General features: G+C 50.1%; 1 long non-coding RNA gene across 1 annotated transcript; it reads left to right on the top strand.

Moving 5' to 3' along the window:
* Positions 1–1,789: 1,789 nt before the first annotated feature.
* Positions 1,790–26,663, top strand: LOC311425112. The gene is made up of 5 exons (XR_014686231.1): positions 1,790–1,930; positions 4,367–4,496; positions 5,768–6,095; positions 22,053–22,239; positions 25,368–26,663. It is a non-coding gene; the product is annotated as an uncharacterized lncRNA (long non-coding RNA).
* Positions 26,664–26,831: the final 168 nt, after the last annotated feature.

Below are 26,831 nucleotides of genomic sequence, written 5' to 3'. Positions count from 1 at the left end.
GGCCGGTCACAGCCCACGGCTGCCCCCGTGGGATCCACAGCACCCATGGCTGAGGGGTCCCCAGGGCGATGGCTCTGGGGGGGTGGCTGTGGGGCTGGTGACCCCCAAGGGGGACGTGCAGCCGTCACTGAGCTTTCCTCTGGGAATCTGGTTAAACACGTCAGCTTTGGGGTGGAGAAAGCTCTTCTGCTCCCTCTTGGGGCATTTGGGGGGGACGTGGTAGAGCCCCGAGGCCGAGCAAGGGGCCAGGAGGACGGCAGCCGTGGGTGAGCCGTGCCCCATGCCCACCTCAGGACCCCAGGGCTGGGGATTTCTGCTCTGCCTCTGCGGTGCCCCACTGCCGGCCCAGTGTCGGACTCGTGGCTCATTCACATTTGGGGTGAAATCCGCGTTTGTGCCACTCCGTGGCCGCCAGGCCCTAAAAGCCAGCGCTTCGCCCTTGCCATCCCGTGGCATCTCCCAGGCAACTCCTTTTATCCGCCGTTACCCATCCGTGGCATCACCCCTTAGGGGATAACACCCCGTGCCAGCCCGTTTCCAGCTCCGATTCCCTCCGGCAGTCCTGGAGGAGAAATTAACCCCTTTTTTCACAGCCAGTCCAAAGGGAACTGAGTAAAACCCATGCCACCCGTCAGCATAAACCCGTCGTCACGTGCCTGCGTGCCGAGCTTCTCCACACCCCGATGCTCTCCTGCACAAACGCTGTGCAGGAGGGATGGCTCTGTTAGTCATAATCTCCGTGGGAAGGGGCTGTGGGAGGAACAGCTTTCTGGTGGTCAGAGCATCAATTTTCACCCCGCGCCTGGATGCGGTCCTGGAGGCGATGCTGCCCGCGGTGCGGCGGTGTCCGGCTGGGATTTCGGTGCTCAGGGTGCAGGGCTGTGGCCCCCCGGGGCAGATTTTGGGGCAGCGTAGGCGAGCGAGGCTGTGGGAGCCTCTCTTCAGGTCGTTAGCTGGAGCGGGGCTGCCTTTGGAAAGCAGTTTTGGCGAGCTGGGGAGCTGCGAGAGCAGCTCGTGAGAGGTCCTCCCCCAGGAGCAGAGCGAACGCAAGCACTGCTCCTCTCGGAGGCACGAGGGTGGCGAGAGGGAGGCTCCGTGGGGAGGCCGAGATGGGGCAGGGAAGCTGGGGAGGGTCTCACGGGACCACCCTGGGACGGGTGTGAGTGGCTCCTGGCCCCAGGGGCTGCGGTCGGGGAGGCAGTTCCCTCTGGGGAGGAGGGTCTCGGGCTCAGCTGGGTCCCCGCGATGAGCTGAGCCTCAGATGCTTGTCCTGCAGGACGTGGGAGGAATGTCGTGTCCCAAAATGTCGCGTCCCACCTCCCTCGGGCTGCGGCTTCATCACGGGAGACATCCCCGTGCCCCCTCCCCGAGCCCTGCTCCTCCAGCCTGCTGCCCCCTCTCCCTGCGTCCTGGGGGGGCTGCGTAGCTCCAGGTGGGATTTTTAACCCCTTCTCTTTTTCCTGCAAGGCGGGGGCTTTGCAGAGAGCCTGGCTGCCGGCCGACGGCCGTCCCCTGCCTCTGTGGGTGCAGCACCCACGCTCTGTGCAGCGCAGGCGGCTCCCGTGGGGTGATGGCCCGTGAAGGGCAGGGTGGCTGGAGGCAGGGGGAGGGAGGGGAGGCTCTCAGCGTGCAGCAGGTGCCGAGGCGACGCTCGCTGCGCGACAAATCCCCGTGATTCAGCCCCAAAGCATCTGCCACCGCCGGGGACTCGACGCTAACGAGCGGCCGAGGGGGCTGCTGTCACGCAGCCGCCTCTGCCGAGGCGCCTCGGAGCCCCCAGGAACGGGAGCTCCCCTGCACGGATTCCCTCCGGCACGCTCGGGAAGGACGGCGCTCCCCAGCTCCGCTCTGCCTGCGAGACCTCCCCGAGTCCCTGCCGGCCTAAATCTTTCTGCTTCCCCGTTGCTGATGACAACGCAGGGCTGCGAAGGTGGGTGTAAAACGCCGAGCTCTGTTGGCCTCCGGGTCTCCTTGCTCGCTGGGAGCATGCAGCCCTTGAACCTCGAGCCCTCCTGGCGCTCCCACGTGTGCCAGCAGGGATCTGGCAGCATCCTGCAGCCCCTCGTTAGGGATCTGTGCGGGGTGTGGGTCTGCAAGGCTACAGGTGCAGGGCTGTTTTTTTTTCAGCCACGCCACTTAGGTACAGCACCCTTGGGTAGAAGCGACCAGAGCTCGCTTACCTCCTATTGACATCACTTTAAGAGCTGCCAGCCCTGATCAGCTGTGAAAGCCTTCCAGCCCCATGTCCTGGCTGCAGCTAATCTGCTACACAGGAAGAACAAACCACCCTGGCACCAATTCCCCGGCTTTCCACCCAGAACTGGCTGGAACGCAGGGCTCAAACACTTCCCCAAATACCCTAGCAGTGCCGGTTACAATTTCACCCCCTCCCGTTTGACCTCATAGCTCGGGAAAAGATCTTTCCCTTTTCGTTATCTGAATTTGGCCTTTTTGGGTGTCTCGCCTGTCTTCTGGCTTTTAGGATCAGACCAGGAGCTCCCACCTTTCCCTTGTGGTGTCTCCAGCTCTCTCTGTGGAAAGTGGGGTTGGAGGATGGAGTAGGATGGAGCCTTTTAACCGAATGAATGGGCTTGGTAATGTATTTCCCTTCAACTGATCACGTTTCCTAGCCATGTCTGCTGTTGCCCCAGCCGTAGATAATAACCCCCTGGAGGCTACAGAAGGCACCGAAATCTCCAGGGAAGGTGTGGAAGATGGAAGCAGAAGAGCCCTTTAGCAGCTCAGCGCTATCCTCATCTCCCGTAATTGCTCTCTTTAACCCCTGACAGTCTCACGGCCCCGTGTTCTCCTCCTGGCTTTTCGACGTGCTCAGCCCCGTTGTTTGTTTTTATACTTTTACTTATTTGCTCTTCAGAACCCCTTTATGCTCCTGCAATTAACCTCACACTGGTTTTTAGCGTTTGCCTCCGCTTAGTGTCACACGCCGCTGCTTGGTCCTGACTTCCCCGCGCAAAGCTGAATTGAGCAGCGCCGGGGCTGCTGTTACTCAGCATCTCAGCGATTGCTTTGTGAATTCTCTCCCGCGTGCCACTTAAAACTAAGTCAAGAATGGCCTTCCCACTTCTTCCTGCTCCTCTCCTTGCTCCAGGCATGGAGCAGCATGCTGAGCGTGGAGGTACTTTGTCTCTAAGCTGTGTCCTGCTGCGCCGTGTATTTGTATGTGGGTGGCTCAAGTCCCTTATTATCATCCGCTGTTATCGCGCCCTTGCTGGAGCCTGGTGCCATTTTGATCTTCTTCATCAAAGACGCGAGCCTGCCACTTCTCTGCAGCCGCCTGGGCAGGGAGATAGAGCCTTGCAGGGACGTGATTGCATCTGGGCATTTGACTGCTTCTCTTTGCAGCTTTCCCTGGCCGCTCTGCAGAGCTTGCAGCCAGGTGTTTTGGTATTTCTCCGACTTGCGTAACTCCTCTTACATCAGGATCAAGGGCCAGGCGGTTCACCTGTGTTTGCATGCTGCCCAGATGTTTGTAATGCCTGTTCCAGACCGCTGCGGGCTTTCATCGAACTCAACCTGCAACCAAACTGACTTGACAGAGATCCTCGGTACAGAAATATCTTGTCCTTGATTTGCTTCTGTTAAGGCTTTGGTAGTTACTCCTGAGTCACATTGCTGTGAGTCAGATCGCAGCTCTGCTGCGTGTCAGGATCCAGAACCTGATGGCCTTGCCTGGGGATTCCGCCCAGCACTTGGATTTCGTATATTTAGGGGCTCCTTTGAGCTGATTTTCTTCAAGGCAGGGTTTGTTCTCAGCTGTCTGAAGCCAACCCAGAGCAGCAGAGCGGGCGGGAGTGGGGAGTGCCTACCAAAACCCGAATGCAGCAGGGCTGTATGGTGGGTCCAGCCTGATGCCCACCAGCTCCTGATTGCACCGTGCTGCAGCAAGCCCTCAGCATCCCCATATTGCAGGTAACTGCTGGATCTTCCCCGTACCCAGCACCGTCCTTTGGTTCTGTAGCTTCTAGACCACACGCTTTCTTCAAAGCACAAAGCCTAAAAACGGCCTTTGTAGAGCTATATTGGATGTTTGTACCAGAAACCTAGCAGAAAACCCAGAAATGTCTCTGTTGTGCTGTGCAGATGACAAAATGCTTGGAGGGCAGGGCTGCTGATTTGATAAGATGGAACGGAATAAAAGCTTTAAGAGGGCCAAATGGAGCATCAGCTTCTATGAACAAACGGCGGACGGGGCTGTTCTGGAGAAACAGTGAGCAGACAAGGCAGGGAGGTCACTGGAGCACCAGATGACCTTTATCTGCTTCAACTATTGAATTTCTAAGAGCATTAAGGGCTTACTTAGTCATGGTACCTAAGTGTCTCAGCGAAAAACCTGCTTTGTTAACAGGCCTTCCAGTCTGGAGGACAAAAGTAACCGGAGCAGGAGCCAGCGGCGGGCAGCTGGCAGAGGACACCTGGGATTTGGAATAAGGTGCCGGCCACTGGAGTGACTCCCCGAGGCAGATTAACCCGCTCAGGTGATTTTTAAATTACAAATGAACTTTTTTTTTTTTTTCTTTTCCCCAATCCATTCTCATTCAAGCAGGAGCGCAGAGAGGTGTCGCAGCTGCGCTGCACAGCCTGATGGCCAAAATCCAAATGGCCGTTTCTAATCTACTCTGTGCGGGCTCGGTGACATTTATTAGCTCCTGGCTTGCAGCACAGCTCTGAGCTGACTCCAAATCTTGGCTGGCAATTTGCTCTTCGTGGGTTGCAGAGACTGCTTTTCGAAGCACTGGTGGTACAGGTAGAGCCGAGCTTTGGGGCCTCCCTGAGATCCTGCTGAAGTCTCCGTCGTGGTTTGAAGAGGGGGTTTCAGTGGGTTTGCTTAGCCATGGTGTAGAAAACGTTGTAAATAGAGTAGGGACTTATTCCGGAGGATTTTATTCTTGCAAAGGAATGGAATTCGCCCCAATTAATGATGTATTGAGTATAAATGCACATGATGTCAAAACAACGCATTTAAATAGCTACAAACAAAACAATACGAAGTGCCAATCAAAAAGAAAATGTTCTTAGAAAAGCTGGCATAAAGAAAATAACAGAAAAAGACAAATGTAACAGAACTTTCTCCTTGGCAACTCTCAAACTTCAGAGCAGATTTCAAAGGCTCTGTTTCAGGGAGGTGATACCAGCTCCAGAAACCCCTCTTTTACTAGAAGCTAGTTAGTCACCTGAGGATGTAGTTAGTGCAATAAATTGTTGGTTAAAAGGGTTTAATCCCTGGAACGTTGCCATTTTATATATCCAGCTTTGCAGTCCTCAGCTCTTGAAAACGAGATTTTTGTTATTATGGGGAAATGACTTGAGCAACTGGACAAAATTTGAGGCTGGGAAAGCTGCTTCTGTTTGGAAGAGAAAATGAGTTTTAGACACCATAAATGACTAATCCATGAAGCAACTAGTGAACGACCTTACAAGGGGAGAAGTAACTTTTGATTTATTCTACAGTAATACACAGAACCTGGATCAATATATCACTATCAAAGATATGCTTTTTTTTTTTTTTCATGCCGGCTGTAATGTACTCAAATTCAACATCCTTGTGAGGAAAAACAGCCAAAAAAGTTGGCTGCAGAGAGAGCAGAATTTTGAAAAAGTCTTTAAACGACATGAAAAGACGAAGCTAGTTAAAAGGAAATTAAAAGGAACGGCTAAATGAGTAAAATCCTTGGCTCTGCCATGGAGAGTATTTAAAGCCGTGGTGTGAAGGTCTTGAGCAAACAGTCCTTGTTCTCTGCTTTTGCAGATGTACTGCATGTTCTCCAGGGGGGGCGAGCAGCAGGCTGGCAGGCGACTGGGTTGGAGAGGACATCTGGAGCAGCTGGTGGAGAAGCTTCCCGGGGGCTGCAGGAGCGCAGGGACGACCGGAGAGGGCAGGGAACGTGCTCCGTGGCACCAGGAGATGCCGAGCAGACTGGGGAGCTGATGCACAGCCAGGCTTCAGCAGCCAAGGAAGGAGCCTTGCGCAGAGCTCCAGGAGGGACTCGAGTTTCTCTGAAAGCTGGAAGCCCCTCAAAGCTGCTGAAATTGAAGTCGAAGGACAAATTCACGCCGCAAGGACACAGTGGAAGGAGGTAAATTTGTTTCAGATCCTTCTGTTTTATTTTCTTTCCCCACCGGTCTGAGCTTCCCCTGTTTCAGGAGGTATTTTGTTCTCATTTGTATGCTGGCACTATATATATATATATTTGGAAGTTAAAAGTCCTTTTACCAGGCCAGTTGTAAGGAAACCATCCAGGCAACTCTGCCCTGATGCACACATCAGGAGCAGGGAGGACACAAAACAAACAAAGCTATCATGCAGAAGGGAATGAATTCCTGACATTACTGCTTGCTGCAGTGTCATCCCAAGAAGGTTTCTGTATTTGCAACCTGCTGTGCAGAGAAAGATGGGCTCGAGTGATTCTCTGAAAGTAAGTGTTGATGGAAGAGTTTTAGGAGCAAACCAGAACATTGCCAAGGCCGAATGCAGTCACCTAAGGGTGCCGAAGGAGCACAGTGGTGAAGGTGTTCAGCTGCTAAGGGGTTTGTGCTTTATTGCCTAACCCAGCCTTGGAGGGATGGAGGGTGACAAATAGGGTGTCGATGGCTACAAGGAGTCCTGGACTGATTTAAGAACCAGAGTTAGTGTTCAAACAGCCTCAAATGGTTGGAAACAATGATGTAGAATAATTTTATTAGCTGCTTGGATGAATACAGCATGCTGGGGAAGAGTTTGATTTGGTTCTTATAGAGGGAAATCAAAGCTTGGAGGTGTATCCAGGCTCTCTGAAGGTGTAAGTGAGCTGGTGGGCCAGGGTGATGCAGTTAATACACCTGTACGTGGAGGTTCATGTGTTTTGAGCAAGTTTCCACAACAGTGACCTACAAAGAAACTAACTTTTCTAGGGGTGAAGAGGCAGGCCCACAGATTAATAAGTGTTTACAAGAGTAAAGAGTCCATTTTCACAGTGATGGCGGGTGCCAGTGGAAGCCTACAGAGGTCTGTGCTGGTATTCATGCTGATCAGCGCATTCAGAAAGGATCCAGAAAAGACTGTGAATAGTAAGCTGGCAAAATCGTAGGGAAAAATGATTCAGGAGAGCCAAATCTAGGGCTGAATGCAAGAAATTGAAGAGGGTCCCATGATACTCATGCACAAAATGGCAGATTACATTCAATTCAAATACATGCAAAGCAGAATTCAGAGGAAACAGAGCGGTGTGTACAGGGTGTTGATAGTATCTGTTGCAGCTGGCAATAGAGCTGACTGGAGGAGGTACAGAAATTCTGGCAAGGAGGCCGAAGCTGGCTTCTCTCTAAAGAACAGCTCATGGGGTAGAGCCCAGCTTGGGATGGGGTGAATTGAAGGGAGTGTGGCAGACAGCTGTGATAAAGGGGGAGAGAGGATTATTTATTTTTTTTTTTTGTCATTTCCCACTGCCTGAGAAGTGGGTGCATCAATGGATGCGATCCATTCATATCGCTTTCCGAATCCATCTTCATGCAGAAGGCGGAACGTGTTCAGAATGGGATCAGATGGGTTCGTGGCAAAAATCAGGGTCAAGAAAGATTGATCCAGGATGCAGACTTTCTCGTTTCCAGTGCTCAGTGAGTCAGAACGGCCAGGTGTGTCCTGTCCATGGACGAGGGACCTGCATGAATTCAGCTACGTGAAGTCAGTGGTGTGAATTCAGGCACAGACATCTTGATAACTAGGGAGAACGTGGGCAGATAGAGCTAAACTGGAGCACTCCATGGGTTTCCACTGGAGCCTTGGGTGACAGAAGAGAAAAGGAAGCTCCTGGAGACACCAAGGTACACTCGAGAGCAGAGGGATGCCTTCAGTGCAGCTAGCTGGGACTTCTGCGCCTGCAGCTCCTCGAGTGTGAGAGCACAAACCCCTTCGGCAGTGCCTGAGCTCATGCCCGTGGGCTAGTGACAAAGGGGTAGGTAACAGGAACATGACATGTTTTTCCTGAATGACTGAGTCCGTGACACAAGACAAACGTCAAGCCACTGAACAGGCAAATCTGTATCTTGGTTTTGCTTTCCTGTGAAATGAGATGGTTTCTTTACATGCCAGCTCTGCTTGTTGTAACATCTTCTGCATGGTTAAAGCTGCTACATCCCCAGCAGCGTGGTTGTGCCGGGCCCTCAGCAATTTTACCAGAAAATAAGACAACGGAGCTGTCTGGGGACAAATGTTGTCAGACTTCTCTACTTTTGCGGGTCTAAATGATGAACTGCCCCGGTCCTGGTGGTGCTGGTGGCCGGGCTGCTGTCTCGCCAGAGGACAGCATTGTCCCAGTTGAGCTGCAGAGATACGGCACGGTGCTGAAGCACGCTGTAGTGCTCTGCCCTGTGGCCAAGCTGTTGACCTAAGGCTGTTCCCTGCCCAAATCTTATGCTGGAGCTCTGGGAGGAGCAGATTGTAGCAGATTACAGATTGCTAGCTGCCACTTCTGCTCCGTGGAAAATAAGTTTTGCCCTGCAAACCCCGGTGGTATCTCTTGGTCAGATTACAGACTTAACTGTTGAAAATAAATGTATTAATGCTATGCTTTTAAAGCTTCTGTAGGGCTTTTGAGTTCCTTTGCTGCGCTGCCTGGTTACAGTGTTAGCCTCAGTCACGTAGCCCAGAAGAAAACTATATGGAGGATTAAAATTAAGGTATATTCTAGATCTCCAAAAGCCTTGGGAAGTGGCAGAATGGATTGGCACATCCTAAATGAAGACATGAACACAAACGGGCACACTGAAAACCTGGACAAAGCAGACAATCACTGGGACACCGTAGGGTGAGTAATGTTGTATGAAGGAGAGCTGCAACCCAAAGGAAGTGGGGAAACTAACCAGTAAAAACCAGAGAAACCTCGTGGAAAGGATGGCTGGACCCAGCTGGGGCTATGGTAGTGCTGGGTACCTGTTCTGGGTATCTGTCACTGAGCTCCTGGCCCAAATGGCGAGCTGAAAGAATCTGAGGAACAGCCAAAGAAGAAAAGAGTAGATTTTTCTCAAATATATCAGAAACAAAGAGTGTGCCAAGGAGTTGACGGAGCCAGAACATGATCAGAGTATAAAAGGAGCAATTAGAAGAGACGATCCCATTGCAGAAAAACTGAAGCAATTATTTGCATTATTGTTGATTGTAGAAGAAAACATGGAGATTCCCATGCTGTAATTAACCTTCGTGGAGGCTCATCAGAGAATATGTCCAAAACTGAAAAGCCTGGAGCAGAGATTATGGATCCAATTGACAAAATGGACAATGATAAACCATCCGGGCTGGGTTGTCTCGCTTCAGACTTCTTAAGAAAGCCAAGAATGGGACTGCTGAATTAGAAATGGCAGGCTGTAAGAGCTCTCTCAAACATGGCTTTGCATATAAAGGCCGAAATATTGCACATTTGCAAATGTGTTCCGGAAAAGATCTGGAGAAGTATTTGTTGGCATTAGTTTGCTCTGCACTACCAAAGAATGGCGTTTGCAGGCAAATGGGTGCACATGAATCACTGGGGAAGAGGCAGCAGAGTTCTCTGAAGGGCCAGACAAGAACAATTTCTTTAATAGACTCTACTGGGATTCCCAAAGTGCCTTAGATAATGAATGTCCTTCACCAAAGGGCTGTAAGGAAAATAAACAGCCATAGACTAAGAAAAAAAAAATGCAGGAAAGTAGAAGTGATTGGTGGAAAGGTCAGAACTGAGGTGGGAGCAAAGAGGCAGTTTCCCTGCGTGGCCAGTGCTGGAGTCCTGCAGAGACCTTGGGTGCCAGGAGAGGCTGAACAAGTTGATGCAGGAAAGGTGAATTAGGGGCTGCAAATATTAGCACGGCTGGCTCAGGGTGATGGAAAGGTATGGGTGCGTCCATTTTAATGTGGCTAATTGCAAAATGACATCCAGCAAACCAGCCTTCATATTTCCCTAACAGGGAGCCATTGTTTGGAAGAAGACACAAAAGAAAGATCCCGAAGGATAGACGACAAATATGAGTTTGAGATGTGAACTGGTGTCTGAGGTGAGAAGGATGTTTCTGCAAAGAAATCTTGAATAAGAGCAGAAAGGGGAAGTGTCTTTTCATTCATCCCTGTCGTATGGATGCTGCGTCCAGCTACTGTGCTCCTACCTTTAAAAAGTCTGTTTGGAAAGGACAGAGAAAACAGCCACAAGTGAAATTCAGAGGCTAGGAAGTCTGCTTTTGAGAGCAAGCTCCAAGAGCTCGACGTGCTTTAAAGAGGGACCAAAAAATGATCTGATTTTCATCTGCAGTTCATTGCAAGGGCAGAAGATTTCTGACGGTGGAAGGCTGAATAATCCCAGCTAGAGACTGAGGAAGGTCAAGTGGCTGAAGCAAAGCACAGATTCAAACAAGAAAGAGAGGGCAAGATTTGAGCAGTGCAGAGGATTAACCATTGGGATGCTGTGCAGGATCCTCAGCCGTTTAGGACTTGAGGCTTGGGCCTCCTGGGCTCTGGTATCGAGGAGCACATCGGTGACTCTTGCTGGTGGTCCCAGATTGTACCCTGCTGTCATCTCAGCCCTGGCCGTCAGGAATTGCTCCTGAAGAGGACGAATTGCCAAGCTGTCTGCAGAGAAGACATTTCTTGGAGCGGAGACTCTCCTCTCTTCCCTTCATCTCGCATTTTGCCAAAATTCTGCTCTGGCCACAGATAACGTGTGTGAAATTCAAGCGCAAAGATGGTTTTTTGAGAAATGTAGGCTGTGAAATCAGGCTTATAAGTGAGCGCAAACTACACCCTTAACTGTGGAGTCCTTAGCCTGGCTTAGAAGGCTGCTAATCCCCATCTGCCATAGAGGTAAATGACCTGGGGAGGCGTGGGGTGTTCCCATTACAGCTGGGTTTTGTGCCTCCGTGTGTGGCAGTGCTGAAGTAATTTGCTTCTCCTGTAATTAATTACTCGCTCTTGTGTCTACTCCGTATGTCCTTCGTGTGAAAAATCCCCCTTGTCCTAAGCACCCTGGGGCTTACTGGAAATATTTGGGATCACCGGGAACCCTCTGCTCTCTGCATCTCACGTTAAAGAGAAGTGGGGAGAAGCAGCTAAAATGAGCAAGGGGCTGAAGCAGCTGCCTTAGGAGACGGAAGAGGCCTGAACTCCAGTTTACAGGGGAGAAGGTGATAAGAGGGGGGAACGTGGCTGAGGTTTACAACATCATGGAGGTGGTGAATACAACAAAGGCAGAGCTGTCATTCTCCAAATCCCACAGCACTGGAACTACGTGCACTTGATGAATCTGGGAGGAGAGCCGTTTGAGGCAGATAAAAGGAAGTTCAACTTTCCACAGCGGGAAGCGAAAGTGAGGAACTTGCTGCTGGAGGAGGCAAAGGAAACGCGGTAACAGCAGGGTCAAAAAGGGATCAGAAAACTTCAGAGGCAACAGGTCCGTCAGCAGAGACCGAAGGCAGCAGGCGGGGATTTCTCCTCTAACATTCCTGGCACAACAAGCGTGGATGCTGGGGGAGAAGAAGGAGGATGCCCACGGAGCGGTCAGGCTCCTCTTCTGCCAGAGACAGAGCCCCAGGCAAGGTGAGCATCTCGGGTACAGGCAGGGCAGCTCCCAAGGCTGGAGCTGTAAGAGCCGCAGGGGCCAGCCCGGTTTCTGTCATGGCACCGTTCAGCAGCTCTCACAGTGGAATAGTGAGATTTATTTGCCATGCTGTGCTTTTAACAAAACACACTGACCCCTAGATGAGGACAAACGTTGCTTTCTCATCGGAGCAGACACAGTTGGAAAGCTAGAACCAAAATATTTATCAGTGACTAAAACTTTGGATTCTTGCTTTCTGAGAGTTGATCTCAAAACTACCTTTTTTGGATGTTGATCTTCTGTGGGAAAATAAAATCATCTGGGAGAGCGGCAGCGCGTTTCAGCGCCGTGTTTCAGCGTGAGCCGCTCTGCGCCGGGGGAAAGCCGAACCCGCGCTGCCCTGAGCAACATCCTCGCTCTGGTCTTGTGGGACCTCACAGCACTGATGGGGATTTGGCCCTTCTCCAGAGCTGAAATCAGCCGTGTAGGCAGTAAGTGTGCGTGCGTGTGCATTTGAGTGGGATGTTCTCCGACTCCCACGGCTGGCTTTTCTCTCTGGATGAATACGTGCTGCAGAATTTTTGCTCGAGCGGGTTTGCCAGGCACGTCCCCGGATGGCAGACCGTTACCTGCAGCCTTACCCTGGGTGTGCCACGGCAGCCAGCGCCGCCGGAGAAGCCTTTTTAGTGAGGCTCAGTGTTTGAGATGGCTGCTCCGCAGTGCTAGCAGCAGCTCGCCGCTGCTGAGCTAATGGCCTCGTCTGGGATTTTGCTGGAATAACCCATCACTCCTCCGTGGGCATCGCCAGGCTGAGAGCAAAGAGAAAGGGTACAGAGAGGAGGAAGTACATCAGGAATAGCAGCTACTTTGTAGATTTCACTGCTTTTTGATGTCTCCCTGGAAGCAGGAGTGCCTGCGCCTCCCCGCCTCTCCTTCCTCTGCTGCAGACCTGCTGTGCTCATAAGCCAGCACAACTGGGCTTGTGGTCACAAGGTGACGTGTTCAGGGAAATAACTCCAGCTGCAGAACCACTGCCTTTTTGCCGTTAAGTTTCCAGCTGTGCCAGTTCCCCAGAGGGGGATGATGTCTTTGTGGCCTCTCCATTGCTGCTCACGGGGCAGTGCAGGGCCGGAGGGGTGCAGGACCAACTCTTCCACTCACAGCACTGGATTTCTGCCTCTGATATTTGCCCAGCTCGAGCACCAGCCCCGAGAGCATTTGCTCACACTCTGTCTTTGTCCGTATCACCACTGCTTGCTGCATCCATCCTGGGAAGGATGCTCTCCAAAGCACGTGGAGCAAATCGCCCTCTGCAGCTTGCCACCACCCAGCGAAGGCTGCAGGGGCTGGGGAGAGGAGAGGCTCTGCTGGCTCCTGGTCTGACACTGCCGAGTGCAAGAGCTTTTATTCTGTGTCTGCGTGGCCGATGGCAGCAGGTCCAGTCACCGTTAATCCCGCTGTTATCACTACTTGAACTACGTGTAACTCGCATCGCAAATCGCATCTCTTGTATCTGCGTTCAGCGTTGAACTGCAAAAATCAGGCATTGTATAACAACAAAGGGCAGCGTGCGTGTGTGTGCACGCATGTGTGAGTGCGCCTGGGCCCTCTGCAAAAACCCGAGGTGGAAATTTGATGTAGGAACCTGTCACGGGAACATGCCCTCTGTGTGGGAGGGAGCGTGTTTGATTGCCTGCCTAGAGCGGCTGCATGGGCAGCCTTTGTTTCGGAAGTTATGTAAGGAGATTTGGAGTGCTGCTTAAGTGCTTGGCTGACTGGTTTGTCCTAGCAGAAGTGCCTGCGCGTTCTCCCATTGCGCGAGCTCTCCGGAGACGCCTGGGAGCTCAGGATGCAGAGCTGGAGCGTGTGGGCCTGCTGCTGCCTCTGATGACGGGGAGAAGACCGGGTTCCCATCTGCGCATCGATTGCGTCCTAGCCCTGCACCGGGAGCTCCTGGAGATGGATCCTTCTGCTCGAGATCAGGTTCTTGTAGGAAAATCTGGGTGGGAAGGGACCTCGGGATGTCATCCAGCCTGTGGCTGCACCACGTGCACCAGGATGCCTCCATCACTGGTCGTGCCTTTTCTCCAGACCTGTCCCTGGAGCTCCCAAAGCTGAGCGCCCCTCCTCCCCAAACGATACCCAGTAACTGCTTTTCTCTCCTAAACTGTCATCCCCACACTGTCCGAAATCTAGCCAGTGCTTCTGAGCACATCAAGGACAAAGGCAGAGTTATGAATCCGCTCTAGCACAGAGATAAGACTCAGTATAATTAGAAACTTTTTATGTGAAGAAATGAATCAAAGCTCCTTCTACTCCTGGGACGTTTTAACTCTTCACAGCTTCTATTATTAGGTGCAAAACCGTTTGTGTTTTTTTTTCTCAGTTTCAGGCTAGAAAAAACTGAAGTAAGAAAGAAGTCCACACTGAACTGACCCTGTGGAGCTGCTTGACCCCATGGACAAACAAGTGCTGACGGAGCATGGGAGACATCTGGGGGCACCTCGGGGCTGTCACACGGAGCACTGGAAAATGGCTTTAAGGCTGGAAAATCCAACATGTCATTCAGCCTTGTGAGTGGGCAGGGGAAAGGGGACTGCTGGGTGTGACGGGAGCATGACCTGTGCCATAAGCAGGGAGGTGTGTGATTGCTGCGGGATGTGGCACGGGGCAGGAAGACAGAAAATTGTGCCCACGGTGCCACTTCTCTGCTCAGTCCAGTGCAAAGCCCCAATCTTCAGCTGTCTGCAACTAGAGTTAAGTTGTTCTAATTAAACTTTTCTAGGTAGGAAAAAAAAATGAAAAGAAGTGAAGAACGGAAAGATTTAGCTGTACCAAGAAAGGAAATTTGGGTTCAAACTCGTGCATTTACTGTCTTTCAATCCTGGTGAGCAGCTACAGCTCTTCCCCAGTCTGGGCCCAAAGAGGGAACCTCGGATTTCATTAGTTCCCCACTAAATATTCCTATTGTCTTTATTGTAGATGGCCAGGGGGGTTGCCTTGACCAGACAGCCTCAGGTCTCGTTTGGGCCCCACGTGGTTTTAGCTCATCAGTGCCCATTGCGTGACCTGAGCTTGAGCTCTCTGAACGAAACATGCTAAAGGGTTGATGAAGCCAGGCGTCTCTGTGTAGCAAACAACAGCCCTTTCTGTTAACCGAAGCTGGAGGAGGCTACTGGGCAACTTCCAAACTTCAGCTGGGAACCAGCAAGAAGGCAGTGTTACCAAAACACACAGAAACCAATCCAAGCATGTGCAAGACTGAGGAGGAAGAATTCACTGCTGGGAATGGCAGACTTCTCTTGGCAGCGACTTCAGGGCGCTGATGACTTGCTGTCACCCTGTGGTGCTCGAGGAAAACCTGAGCTCTGCAGTGTGAAGCTACCAAGGACAAATCGTGCCTGACCAGCCGAGTGATTTGCCTGCTGTGAGGAGATGACAGATGAGAGCAGGGGATATCGCATACCTGGGCTTCAGCAAGGCTTTGACATGGCCTTGATTTGTAAGATAGAGATGGGATAAATGGTGGGTGGGTGTCCTGCCAGCTCTCGGGGTCGCAGTCGGTGGCATGGAGCTGGTGGCCAGCTTCTTGTGGCTTCCCAGCACTGGCAAGGCTGAAGCTGGCATCCTATTTTGGGCTCCCCAGTAAAAGAGAGAGATCAACACAGAGGGGCAAGTCCAGAGGAGGCCCACGAAGATGATTGTGGGCTTAAGCATATGGGAAATGGGGAGAGGCAAGAGGGGGGATCAAATTGCTGTCTCCTGCTACCTCGTGGATACTCAGAGAGAGGAAGCCAAACTTTGTGCACACTGGAAAGGCGATGGACAATGGACACAATTTGGAACAAGCAAACTTCTGCTTGGTCTGAAGGAAAAAATCTTCCCTGTTAGGGGGGTGAAACACTGGGAACGAGGCCAAAGAGGCGGTGGGATCTCCATCTTCAGAGGTATTCAAAAGCACAAGGCTCTGAGTGATGTAATTCAGCTCTGCTCTGATCCGTGGTTGAACGAGAGACCTCTGGGGTCCATCCCAACCAAAACATTTCTGTGATTATTGTATCAGTGCACTTTGGCGGAAGAGGACAGTAGGATGTGATACATCCCTCTTCTTTTTGAAAGCTGAGATATTGGATAAGAACCTTCCCCTGTTATGAGCACGCTGAGAGGGTTAAGACAAGAACTGAGATCTTACGGGGTACCAGAAATGAGATAACTTATCTTTGCCGGTGGCAAGCAAACTGTACTATTCACGCTCTAATTTCCTGGACAAGTTGTTTTTCTTTTGGGAACACCTGCTGCATTCAGAGCACCGTGCAACGAGGGAAGGGGGTCTGGGCTTGGCAGGACCACAGCTGCGTTGGCAGTGTGAGCGCTGAATTAAGTCTGATGCTGCTGGATGCCACAGGACTGCCTTCGGAGAGACATGCCTAAGAGCAGGTTGCAGGAGGAGAATACATCTCGTGTCAGAGGGCACCACGAGAATCTGCAACCTCTGTGATATTTCTGAGACTTACTTCCCCGGGTGATGAGAGCAATAGATAAGCGCAAGAGGAAGTAAAAGATTCCCTATTCAGAACAGGGTTTGATGTGTAGTAAACAAGCCCTGAGGCTGTACACTGAATGATGAAGATATAAACCACACTGAGTGGTGCAGAAACGCGGCACAAAACAATGTAATGTGTAGCTGTCCAGAGAAGACTGGTTAATCTGCCTGGAAATAAAGACGTGGAGCACAGACAGTGCACCGCGGCGGTGTGAAATGGGTGAGCTCTGCAGGTGCTGAGCTCCTTGCAGGAGCAAATGCAGCTGGATGAGAGGCGTGCAGGGCAGGATGGGCTGATGGCACTCAGAGCAGGTTGGATGTGAGCTCCTGGCCCAGAGAAGGGCTCGGGAACTGGGAAGGATCGGGGTCAGGAGGGTACAGAGACGTGTCGCCAGCTGAGGAGCTGTTTGGAGAACACTGCCTCTCCTTGGAAAATGCAAATCGCCCTCACTGTGCCTGCGTCCTGTCAGGTTGGATAAAGATGCTTCAGGTTCACCCAAGGCCACTGTGCGAGGTGCTCTCTGCATCTCCTCCACCCTTCCCCTTCTCTATCGGGGTAAACATTGGGGAGCATTAGACCCAGAACAGCCCCCCTGAGGTTCCTTTTTAGCCTGGTAAGACCCATTAGTACACCTGAGCAGATTTACACTCATTATCTGTTCATCTTTCCTACTTGTCCCATATCAGCCCTCCCAGCACAGCTGGATTCATCCTGGGACGACGGGACTGCCTGCCTGCGTGGCACGATTCCGCTGGTACCCTGAGGTTTGTATCAGCAGACTGTCCAGGCACAGGTTATTGTTTGTATCAGCTAAATTACGCCGTGACCCAGGCCTGCTTCCTGCTGCACTGCCCAGCAGTCTTGCCTATTTACCATTTAGCTCTGAAATTGCAATAACAAGATTACTTGATAGAAAGCAAAGCTCCACCAGCTTTTCCGCTCTGGCTCTCCTCCTCCCGTTCTGCACAGAGGCCTCTCTCCCAGGAGGAGTCAGCAGTGGATTTGCTGCTAGAAATTGCTCTCGCTCTGGCTTTGCCTATATCCTTCAAAGAGAATCACTGCTAGGAAGGAAGAGCTGTTAGTTTAATCAGACTGTTTATCCCTTCAAAGTGAGCAGTTCACTTGGAATAAGTAGGAGAGCTCAGTGGGCTCAGCTGAGCACCAGCTTATCCCACCAATTTGCGCTTCCACAACCGGCTTCTCCCTTCCCCTGAAGGTGCAGAGGGAGTGGGGGGAGAGGTGAGCTTGGCCCCGGGGTTCTGAGCAGGGATTCAGCTGCTGGCGGTGCAAAACGATGCGGTTACAGAGGAGCCTGGAGCTGAAGGTGCCTGGAAGCTGTCAGATCATTTGGGAGAAATGTTTTAATGGGCTGTGCGAGGCAAGGAGCATCCACGGGACTGACAGCAAGTGGATTTTATGCATCAGGGCTCCAGGGTCGTGGCAGGGAGGGAGTTTGCAGCTGTACCATGGAGCAGTGGTGAGGCCAGCGAGGTCTGGTGCCTCTGGTCTGAAAGTCTGGTGCTGGAGAAGGGTGGCTCCACCAGGCACGAGGGCAGGGTAAACTTAGATTTGTTTTCCTACCAAGAGATTTCCTGTTCCTGTTCTGTAACGTGGTGGCATTTCTGATGGAGCTAGGAGACTTTTAAAAAAATCTCCACTCTGGTTAATTCCCAGCCTGAGAAACAAATCCTCAAATCAGGCAGGATGACAGGACACGGTGTTTTGCCCAATTTGGGGCCAAGTACAGAGAAGGCAAAATTGAATTTATTTATTTTTGCAAATGCAGTGCCTTCACATGTGGATACAATCTTCTGTTTGAACACTGCACTGCGGGGCTTCCTTTTGCCCATAAAACAATTTGGGGAGGGGGCAATAAGGGGAAAGAAAGGGCATCAAGGCAACCACAGGGTGTGAGTGTGGGTCTGGCACACCGAGCTCCATCAGCAACAGCAGTACTTCATCGTACACAGGTGGATTCCTGGTCACCCCATCCCCAATTCCTGTGTGGATCTGAGCCAAAAAACCTTTGGTGGTGATTTGGCTGCAGCTGGGTCGACCCCAGGTTTTGGGAACAGGAAAAGGGACTGGCTTCCCAGCCCTGTCCTGCCCCGCGTGCTGCTGAGGGGTGCAGAGAGGAGCTGGTTAGAGCAGATGTGTGATAAAGCTTATATTTTCTTGAGCTCCTCTTCGATCCATACCTATGGAGTGGGGCACAGCTTTCTCTGGACGCAACCTAAAACACAGCTAAACTGGGATTTTAACTCTTAACCTGCCTCCAGTTACGCCGGGCCAGTGAGCGAGGTGATTCAGTTGCAAGAGAGCAGATGGCGAGAGCAGCTAGGGACACATCCAGACAAGAGCAGCCACATGGCAGGGGAGGAAAACGTGGCCATCTGATAGCCAAGGGTAGGGCTGGGGAGGGCAGGAGGACCTCCCCGCCAGCCTCAGGGGAGGCACTCGGTCGTGCTGTCTTCCTCACCTTGTGACGAAGGCTCCCTGCGTGCCCTGCGGTGATGGAGTCAAGGCGCTGCCGTTAAATTGCTGATGCTGGCGCTTGCACAGGATCCTGTATATTAACTGCACTGTTGTTTTGTTGCAGACATGTGTGAAAAATTACCCTGCTGCTGCTACACTAATCGCAGCATGCAGCAAGTATACTTGAAAACACAGTATGCAAAGTCTGACCCTGCCAGGTAAGGATATGCTACAGTTCCCTCCTGCTTGCTTATAACTATTTAGTATCCGCATAGCAGCAGGCCCAGTGGACCCCATTTATATGCTGGGACTTTACTGCGTTAGGTATTGCACAAAGAAACCAAAATGGTCCTTTCCCCAAAAGCTGCTCAGAGGCCGAGCGTGGGACTGGGGCTCTGGGCACCCGCAGTCCGTAACATCTTCCTCTCCGTGTCTCTTTAGATTTCACGCAATTTGCACTCTACAGATCATTAACACAAATGTGTTGATCAAATCTCTGTGACTAACTGGAAATTGAGATTTTATTCCTCCCTTCCCTCCAGTAAGAGGTAATAGACCCCATGCCCAAAGCTTATTAGGGATCCAGATTGCACCTGTATAACCCTTGGGGAGTTCCTAGTGTGAAGTATGTGTTTTGTTGATGAACTTCATCTGATTTATAAACCTGCTATTCACAAATTAACTCTCTGGCACAGGCACTTAGACTGACCTGAGAAAACCAGCACTGACAAGCACCTCTCAAGCCCGTTATATTCTCACTAAATCTACTGCTCTCTGCATCGGGCAAGAGCTCCGTGTTAGGAAACATATCAGTGGCAAAATTAAAAGGGATAACAGTTTAATTGCTTACTGTATGAGATTAAAAGTACAGCAGCGACTGAAAGCAGTGTGAGGTCTGAGCTGCCAGCCACGCTGGAGGCCAGGCATTTAGCCCAGTTCTTGGTGCCACCACCTTCCCTGCTCACTGTTTTGGAGGAATTACTGCAGAAAGGGGGCATCTCCCCCGGGATGGTGGGTGCTGGGTGCAGCCCCCGTTTTGGGGTTAGATTCTGGAATTGGAGAGCTTTGCCTGTGGCTGTTGGATTTGTCACTTACCTGCCAGCAACCAGAGGCTTTTGCAGAGTGCAGCAGGAGCCTGGGCAGGGGATGGTGGTGCAGTCTGGCACCTGCCCTTGCGAGCAGTGGTGCCCTTGTGTTTTCTTTGCTGTGCCTGGGCTTGTTGAGGAGCCACGACAGGGTTCCACCTGGCGATGTGATATCCCTACATCAATGTCTCTGTGTGTTACCCGCTGCCTGCAGTTTCAGGATCCTGGAGCATCATCTGGCGATACTCCCTGGCACCTCGGCTTTCTGGAGAATAAATTTCCACAGCTGCCTGTAACTGCATTGCTGGGCGTGCCTGGAGGAGCTTCTTTCTGCCTGAGCTGACCGCTTCCTCCCCGAGGCCATCTGGGAAGCAGGAAAAAAACACGGCTGCCTGGAGTCCCTGTGCCCTGCAAAGCCAGATTCCTTAGGAGCGTGCCAAATGCCCAGCAACGTGAAGCTGAGAAAATATGTGTGCAATATCCCAGAGCTTTGAATATCTGCCCGGGAAGCAGGATACCTGCGGGCCTTTCTGCCTACAGGAGATAGGAACATCGGCCTGGCACCGCGTCCTGCCATGTGCACGCACCCGCGGGTGGCCGTGCAGCCTGTTCAGTCCCTGCCCAGGCACGGATGTCACAGAATCACAGAGTCATTTAGGTTGGAAAAGACCTCCGAGATCATGAAGTCCAACCACTATCCTGTTGTTGCACTGCTGGATAACGTGCACACATCCGAGCTGACAGCTGGAGGCAGAGGTGGGTCTCCAGGGCACCTCAAATGGCTCTGGATAGTTGCAGAAAAGACACTAACTTCACTCGAATCTCTCACCAGACCTTTCCACGTAGAGTGCCAGGGCTTAGTTTTGTTGCCTTAATACCAATCTCTCAGTACTACCTTAGATTCATCTGCACGTGAGTCTCCCACAGACCCTGTGGTTGATCTGTCAGCTGTGTAGGAATGTGTGGGGCACCCCAAGGTGTCTGGAGCTGCACTATAGAAGCCAACATTTAGGCAACTGAGCTCCTCTGGCCCTGGTAGGAAGCTGTTCCCTTGTAGATGTCTGATTTTGAGCAGAACCCCTCAATTTGCTCTCCCTGGCCTGCCTGGATGCAATCTCTGCTTCTAAATGGAGTCTGAGGTGACAGCTGAGATGCTGACGCTGGCACTGGATATATCCACGGTTAGGAGAGAAGAATCTGGTAGGTGTGATTCAGGATTGTGTCCGTTTCACTTGTTCAGATCTGTCTGACAGCCGTTTTTTTGCAGGATGCTCTGGAGACCTCCTGGTGGTGGCACATTTTCAGTGCAGGTTGAGACCTGTAGGTCGCGATGCTCGCAGCCCATTTTATAGGGGAGATGTTGATTTTACCATTTGAGTTTCGTGATCATAATGTCATGAGGTACCAAATGAAATGCTCTTCACATTTAATTGTCATTAAATTATTAATTTACCTTTATCACCCAGATTTATCATTCCATCAAGAGAACAGGTTATGCTGATGAAGTTTGTTTTCGGGGAACTCCAATAGAACGGCCAGCTATTCCCTGTCCGATTGACAGGCTTGTAATTACCCAAGTCTTCTCATTTACCTTTCCAAATATTGGCACAGAAATACCTTTCTTCCCATCTGCTGGACCTCCTGGCTCTGTTCTCACTTCCTCACTTCCACCCGTAGATCTGCCTTGGTGATCTCTCACTAGCAGACCCAGAAGTCTGCACAGGTTTTTACCTTGGGCCAGGGCAGGAATTCCCAGTTTTCTCCAGCATTTCTTGCTGTAAGGGAGTCATGTTTCTCCCCATCCAGAAAGCTGGGGAGCTGCCCCTGGATTTGTTCTTCCTTTCCCGTGAAGCAAGATGTGACCTCCTTACAGACAGCAACGTTTGAAGGGAAATCTGGGGCACTAGGTCACCCAAAAGGGAACTTGCAATAATTTTGTGACATCTTTTGTGGTGGAGAAAATGGGTCTTTGGCCTCACAGTGACCTAATGACAGGTAAGAAATTTTCCAGCCCTCCCTCCAGGCAGAACACAGTGTCCATCTGTGCTGATGATGATCCACAGTTGGTCCACATCAGCACACTCAGTCCTTCTGGCAAGCCTGCCTCAGTTTCTCTCGGGTGCTGTGCGTGGCCACTCCTAATACTGTGGTTTGTCCAGCTCCTGGCCCATTTTCTGTTCCTGTCTTCTTGGGAAGCAAGAAACCAGAAACCCAGGCATCCAGCTGACAGCCTCAGGCCCTCTTGGATCAATGATTTCATTAATTAAATCATGTCACTTCACCACAGATATCCACAAATCGTGAGGCCACCTGAGCTAGTTCCCAATACTCTCGTGTACTGCTGGTGAAGAGGACAAGGCATGTCTTAGAGGGACTCTTTCATATTATTTTTTCAGATATCTGCTCTGGCCTGAGAGCTGCCATGCCCTGGTCTCTGCTGACAGAGGTCCCTGGCACAAATCCCAATGGGATCTGAGGAGCCCCCCACGAGGTGGTGACACCGCTGGTGCCTCCTCGTGCTGCCAGAGGAATCCCAACTTCCCAACAGGTTTCTGTTGCCGTGGAATTAGAGCAGCACAAATGGTAAGTTTAACCAACTCATTGCCCTTTGGTGTACAGGAGTTAGAATAATTGGCTTTAGATCCTCTCGAAATCTCCACTGTCTCCCTGACAGAGGGTCACAGCATTTAAAGGCTGTGCATGCAAGCATTAGGCAGCACTGGGGAATTTGAAACCACAAATACTTTCTCCTCAGGCAAACATGATAAATGTGTATTTACATAAAAATGGAATCAGGGAAAGCTAAGGAGTGTTAAATACCAACTCTGGAGGCTCTGATATGAAGGGAAGCACAGAGTATCAGGAACAGATGGATTTGAAAGCTTGCAGAAAGACTCATCAGAGCAGTTCCAGCTGCCTGAACTCGTATATAAGGCAAAAAGGAAAAGGTGGCCAGAAAACATCACCAGCCCTACCAACAGCTGTGGTGTTGGCAGGGATTTTACCTGACATGCTTCTTCAGTGTCCTAGAAGGTATTAACAGCTATTTGACTAACGGGGTCCAGGTGATAGTGGATATTTGGATTTACAGAAGTGTGGGAAAAGCCCTTCTTTAACAGCTCTGAAGGAAATTCAGCAGTCACGGTTTGAGGGGAAAGTTCTTGCAGGGAGTAATAACATGTTAAAGGATAGGGAGCAAAGACTGGAATTAATATTTAGTTTTCACAGGGAAGGAGAATTAGGTGTGGAGTGGTGTGAAGATCTGTGCTGGAGCTGGCAGTCCTCGACATATTCACTAGAAAATGAGATAAATTGTGAGTGACAGCGTTTTTCAGTGGTGCAGTTTTATTTAGGATAAGCAAATCTAAACCTGCCTGGGAAGCCCTGCACCAGCCCCAGCTTCCTTCCACAATGCCCTGGTGGTTGGCACCCCAAATTTAGCCTCATGGGGCAAAAAGCCACAGCAAGGAGATCTGCAAGGAGACAAGGGTCTGTAGGAAACTGGGTCCTCATCACATCTATGGAGATTTTGCTGGTGCTCATGTTTGCTCTGGAGAAAATTTGCCAGGATCAATCTCCAGCAATAACTGCTGAGTTGGCTCCGGGTGCCTTTAAATACACTGCTACGCATCAGCTGCTGAATCAAACAAACAAACAAAAACCCTTTAAGTCTGTTGAAATGTGTGCTGAAGGTAGGACTCGGCACCTGGGGCCACTGGTGTGTGAACAGCCCCAGACCTGGCCCTGTGGTCATAACCTCAGAGCTGATGGATGGTGTCTTTGACCAGGGAGACAGCTGGAAGACATCTGCAGCCTTGTGGTTGCTCCTGGTTTGTTTCGAGTAAGTTCCAGGCTTTGCCAAAGGGCCTGTTTTCAAACTTTGCTGTTTGGTGCAGAGTGCTCCTGCTGCAGTAAAGACGGAGGCTACTGGTGTGCCCAGTTTGGGGCTGGAAGCTACCAAGGGGCTGCGTCCAGGGGCAGCATCCACAGCCTTGCACCTCCGGGAGATATAGGGTGAGAGAAGGCCTCTGATGAGGCTGGATGGAGGAAAGCAAAAAAAGGCTCCTTTGCTTGATTGTATTCACTGCAGAATGGGAAAAATAGTCATCACCTACCTGACCTTTCTGACCACTCAAGGAAGTCACTGCAGGCTGTTGCTGAGCTGTTTGGTGCTGGAGAGTCCCACGCTGCCCTTCAGTGTGGCTTGGAGAGCTGGTCTCTGGCCACGAGGATTTGTTTGAAAGCCTGGCCATAAATACTTGCAATTCTCCCCCTCTAGGGCAGAGGCACTTTTTTTTTTTTTTTCTTTTTCCCTGCAGCATTTCATATTTAATACACCTTAAAGGCTAACAAGCATGTCAGCACCTTAATGCTGCCATGTGTTCTAGGACCAAAAGTGATACATAGATACCATGAATGATACTTGGACTGCATCCCAGTCCCCCATCCTCCACCTTTTTCCCTCTGTGTTTTAGGGAATTCATTCCCAGGATCTTAAATATGAAGGATTCCTCTTCTCTGTGGTATTGCAGGAGGCACAAGAAAGTCTTTGAAATATGTTGCAGATTTAATGCTTAGGAGGCATGCTTAATTTGGTCTCCCTAAGACATCCTTCATCAGATAAATGATGAAGGGCTGCAGCAAGAAGGGACACAAATGCTTGACCAAGAGTTTGAGAAAGCTAAAAAAACACCCAAGCCAGTAAATCTTCAGAACAGCAAAACAGACAAATTTGAGCAGAAAAGTCAAGAAACCAAACAAGAGGGTCCCGTTCAGTGACATATGAATTTGCCAAAACTGCAATAAATAGACAAGCAGAGCTGAAGTGTGAAGTGTGGAGGTGTACTCCCGCTTGTAATTATAGAGAAACAAACACACTTTGTCATCCTGGTGGGAGAAAGCATCCTTATGAAATGCCTCGCATCCACCTTGTAGCTGAGATTAATACGCTGGATATTTACACGTTAATGCAACGCGTCTTTGCTCAGACCATCACAATGCCATTAAATGCATTAAATGCCAGTAAATGCATTCAAAGGATTATTCAAAGGAAAATTACTAGGAGTGAATAAAAAGATGCCCTGGAAAAAGAAACCCAGGGAAAACGGAGAATGTGAGAGGCAACGGGCGCAGCCTGCTTTAAGGGAAACTTGCGCTAGAGATAAGGAAAAAAAATTCTTACCCATGGGGTTGGGGCCCAGGGAAGGACCATTCCTTACAGGTGTTTGTGGGACCCCAGTTTATAAGCTAATATATACACTCTGGCACGATGCATCCCATATTTGCAGTAACACAGTATGGTTGCCTCCCATTTGGTGTGGTGCCCACCTCTGTCTATGTTATTTTAGAGCAGTTTGTTCCCTAATCTGTAAATCCTTATGTGGGCACAGGAGCTTGCACGTGCCCTTCCTAAATTGCAGCCTATTTTTTTTTTTTTTTTTTGCAGGCCGTTTCTCCCAATTTATCAAGCTTGTTTTGAATTCTAATCCTGGCTTTTAAGTTGATCCGCCTGCAGGTTTAATAAGAAATGTCTTTATGCCATCATGAAAGTCAGGTATGAAAACAGTGAATAATGGTAGGCCTAGGCCAGATTTCCACTTGATATATTTTCCTATTTTGAGCTAAACTATCTCCCAAGTAGATTTTCCAGCTGGTTTTGCACTTGATTTAGAGAAGCTTAACTTAGATGACTTTCTCTACTTCATTTATAGGAATGTCATACAAGATGGTGTCAAAAGCTTTATGAAAATCCCTGTATATGGCATCTTCCTTGTGACATCGAGAGGATTCTTGAAGACAACTGCTGAATGCTCTGGATCTGTGGGTTCAGGAGCCCTCCATGATCAAGCCCGGCTAATCTAAAAAATAACTTGTCTAAGGACTTTCTAATCTGTTACCTCTTTCCGTCATATTGCTGAAGATTTCACACTTCTGTCGCTGGGGCTCGCGGGAGGAGCTCCCTTTTTAGTAAAGGCAGAAAAGCAAAAGGAGCGTCGTGCTTGTGACTGTCACCTCCCAGCACCAGTTCTGCGTGGTGGAGCACTGGACCACCTCTCACCTTCGCCCTCTGCTTGCTGACAGCGCAGCTCTTGGTGCCTCCCCATCCTCTGAGGCTTTATATCCTTTGGAGCCCAGACCCGCAGACTTTGTCCCCAATTCCTCGTGCTTTTCTTAACTGTCCATCCCAAGTAACCTGAAGTGTTTTTTTTTTTTTTTTTTTTTTTTCCTTTTCACTTCTGCCCCATGTTTGAAACCAGTCAGTTTGTGGTTTTGAAAAGTTGATCTTTTAATTAATTTTGACTGCTGCTTCTTCATCAAAACAGTTTGCATTTGTTGCTGTTGTTTCTCTAAGTAGCCACAAGTTCCTTTTAGCAATCTGCATAGATTTGCCTTCCCTCTGCTCAACCTCACTGATTCTACCAGTTTATGAAGCAGCTGTTTTTGTCTTGTTATCCTTCCCTTTTGGCCAGAAGCAAATCTAGACAGCTTTAGCTTTTTTGTTTGTCTGTTTTACCTTTCGGGTAAGAACTGCTCTACCAGTGCAGTCATAAAATTTGCCAAGCAGTCAATGATTTACAGGATCCCTGTCAAGCAATTCTGAGTAGCTAAAATCCCTCGCTACCACCACGTACCATCTTTCAGATGATTTTGCAAACCACTCATTAAAATGGCTGTTCTGTTTTCTCTTCCTAGCTATATGCCTCTGCTCTAGCAGCACCCATTTTTCCTTCTTTAATTCTTATTCAGAGACTATTTCCTCCTGCAGTCTTATACTCAGAGAATGTACCTATGCTCTTGATATCCTCCTTTTTCTCCTTGTTTGCCCTTCCTGAACAAGCTATACAGTTGGATATTAATATTCCAGACATAAGTTATCCCAACAAGCCCCTGTTACGCCAATTAAATCAGAATTTTGCTTTGTGTGAAGAATTCGAGCTCCTCCTGTTTGTTCTGTTTCTAATGTTTGTGTATACAGATTTCTAAGACATTAAACACGTTGTCCACTATTGTCCTTGTCCTCCTATGAACTATAAATGGTTCAAAAGCCATCCTGAAATCAGTATGGTTTCCTGCTTGTCAAAAGGTTGTTTTAGAACATTACTTCTCTGGTGGTTAGAATCCTATTAATTTTCAGCCTATGTTCATGGCAAATTTATATTTATTTATTCTTGTGC

This window comes from Aythya ferina (genome assembly GCF_964211825.1).
Source record: "Aythya ferina genome assembly, chromosome: 29".
NCBI classification, from domain to species: Eukaryota; Metazoa; Chordata; class Aves; order Anseriformes; family Anatidae; genus Aythya; species Aythya ferina.
The sequence above is the reverse complement of the archived record's forward strand: the minus strand, read 5'-3'. Positions and strand labels throughout refer to the sequence as shown.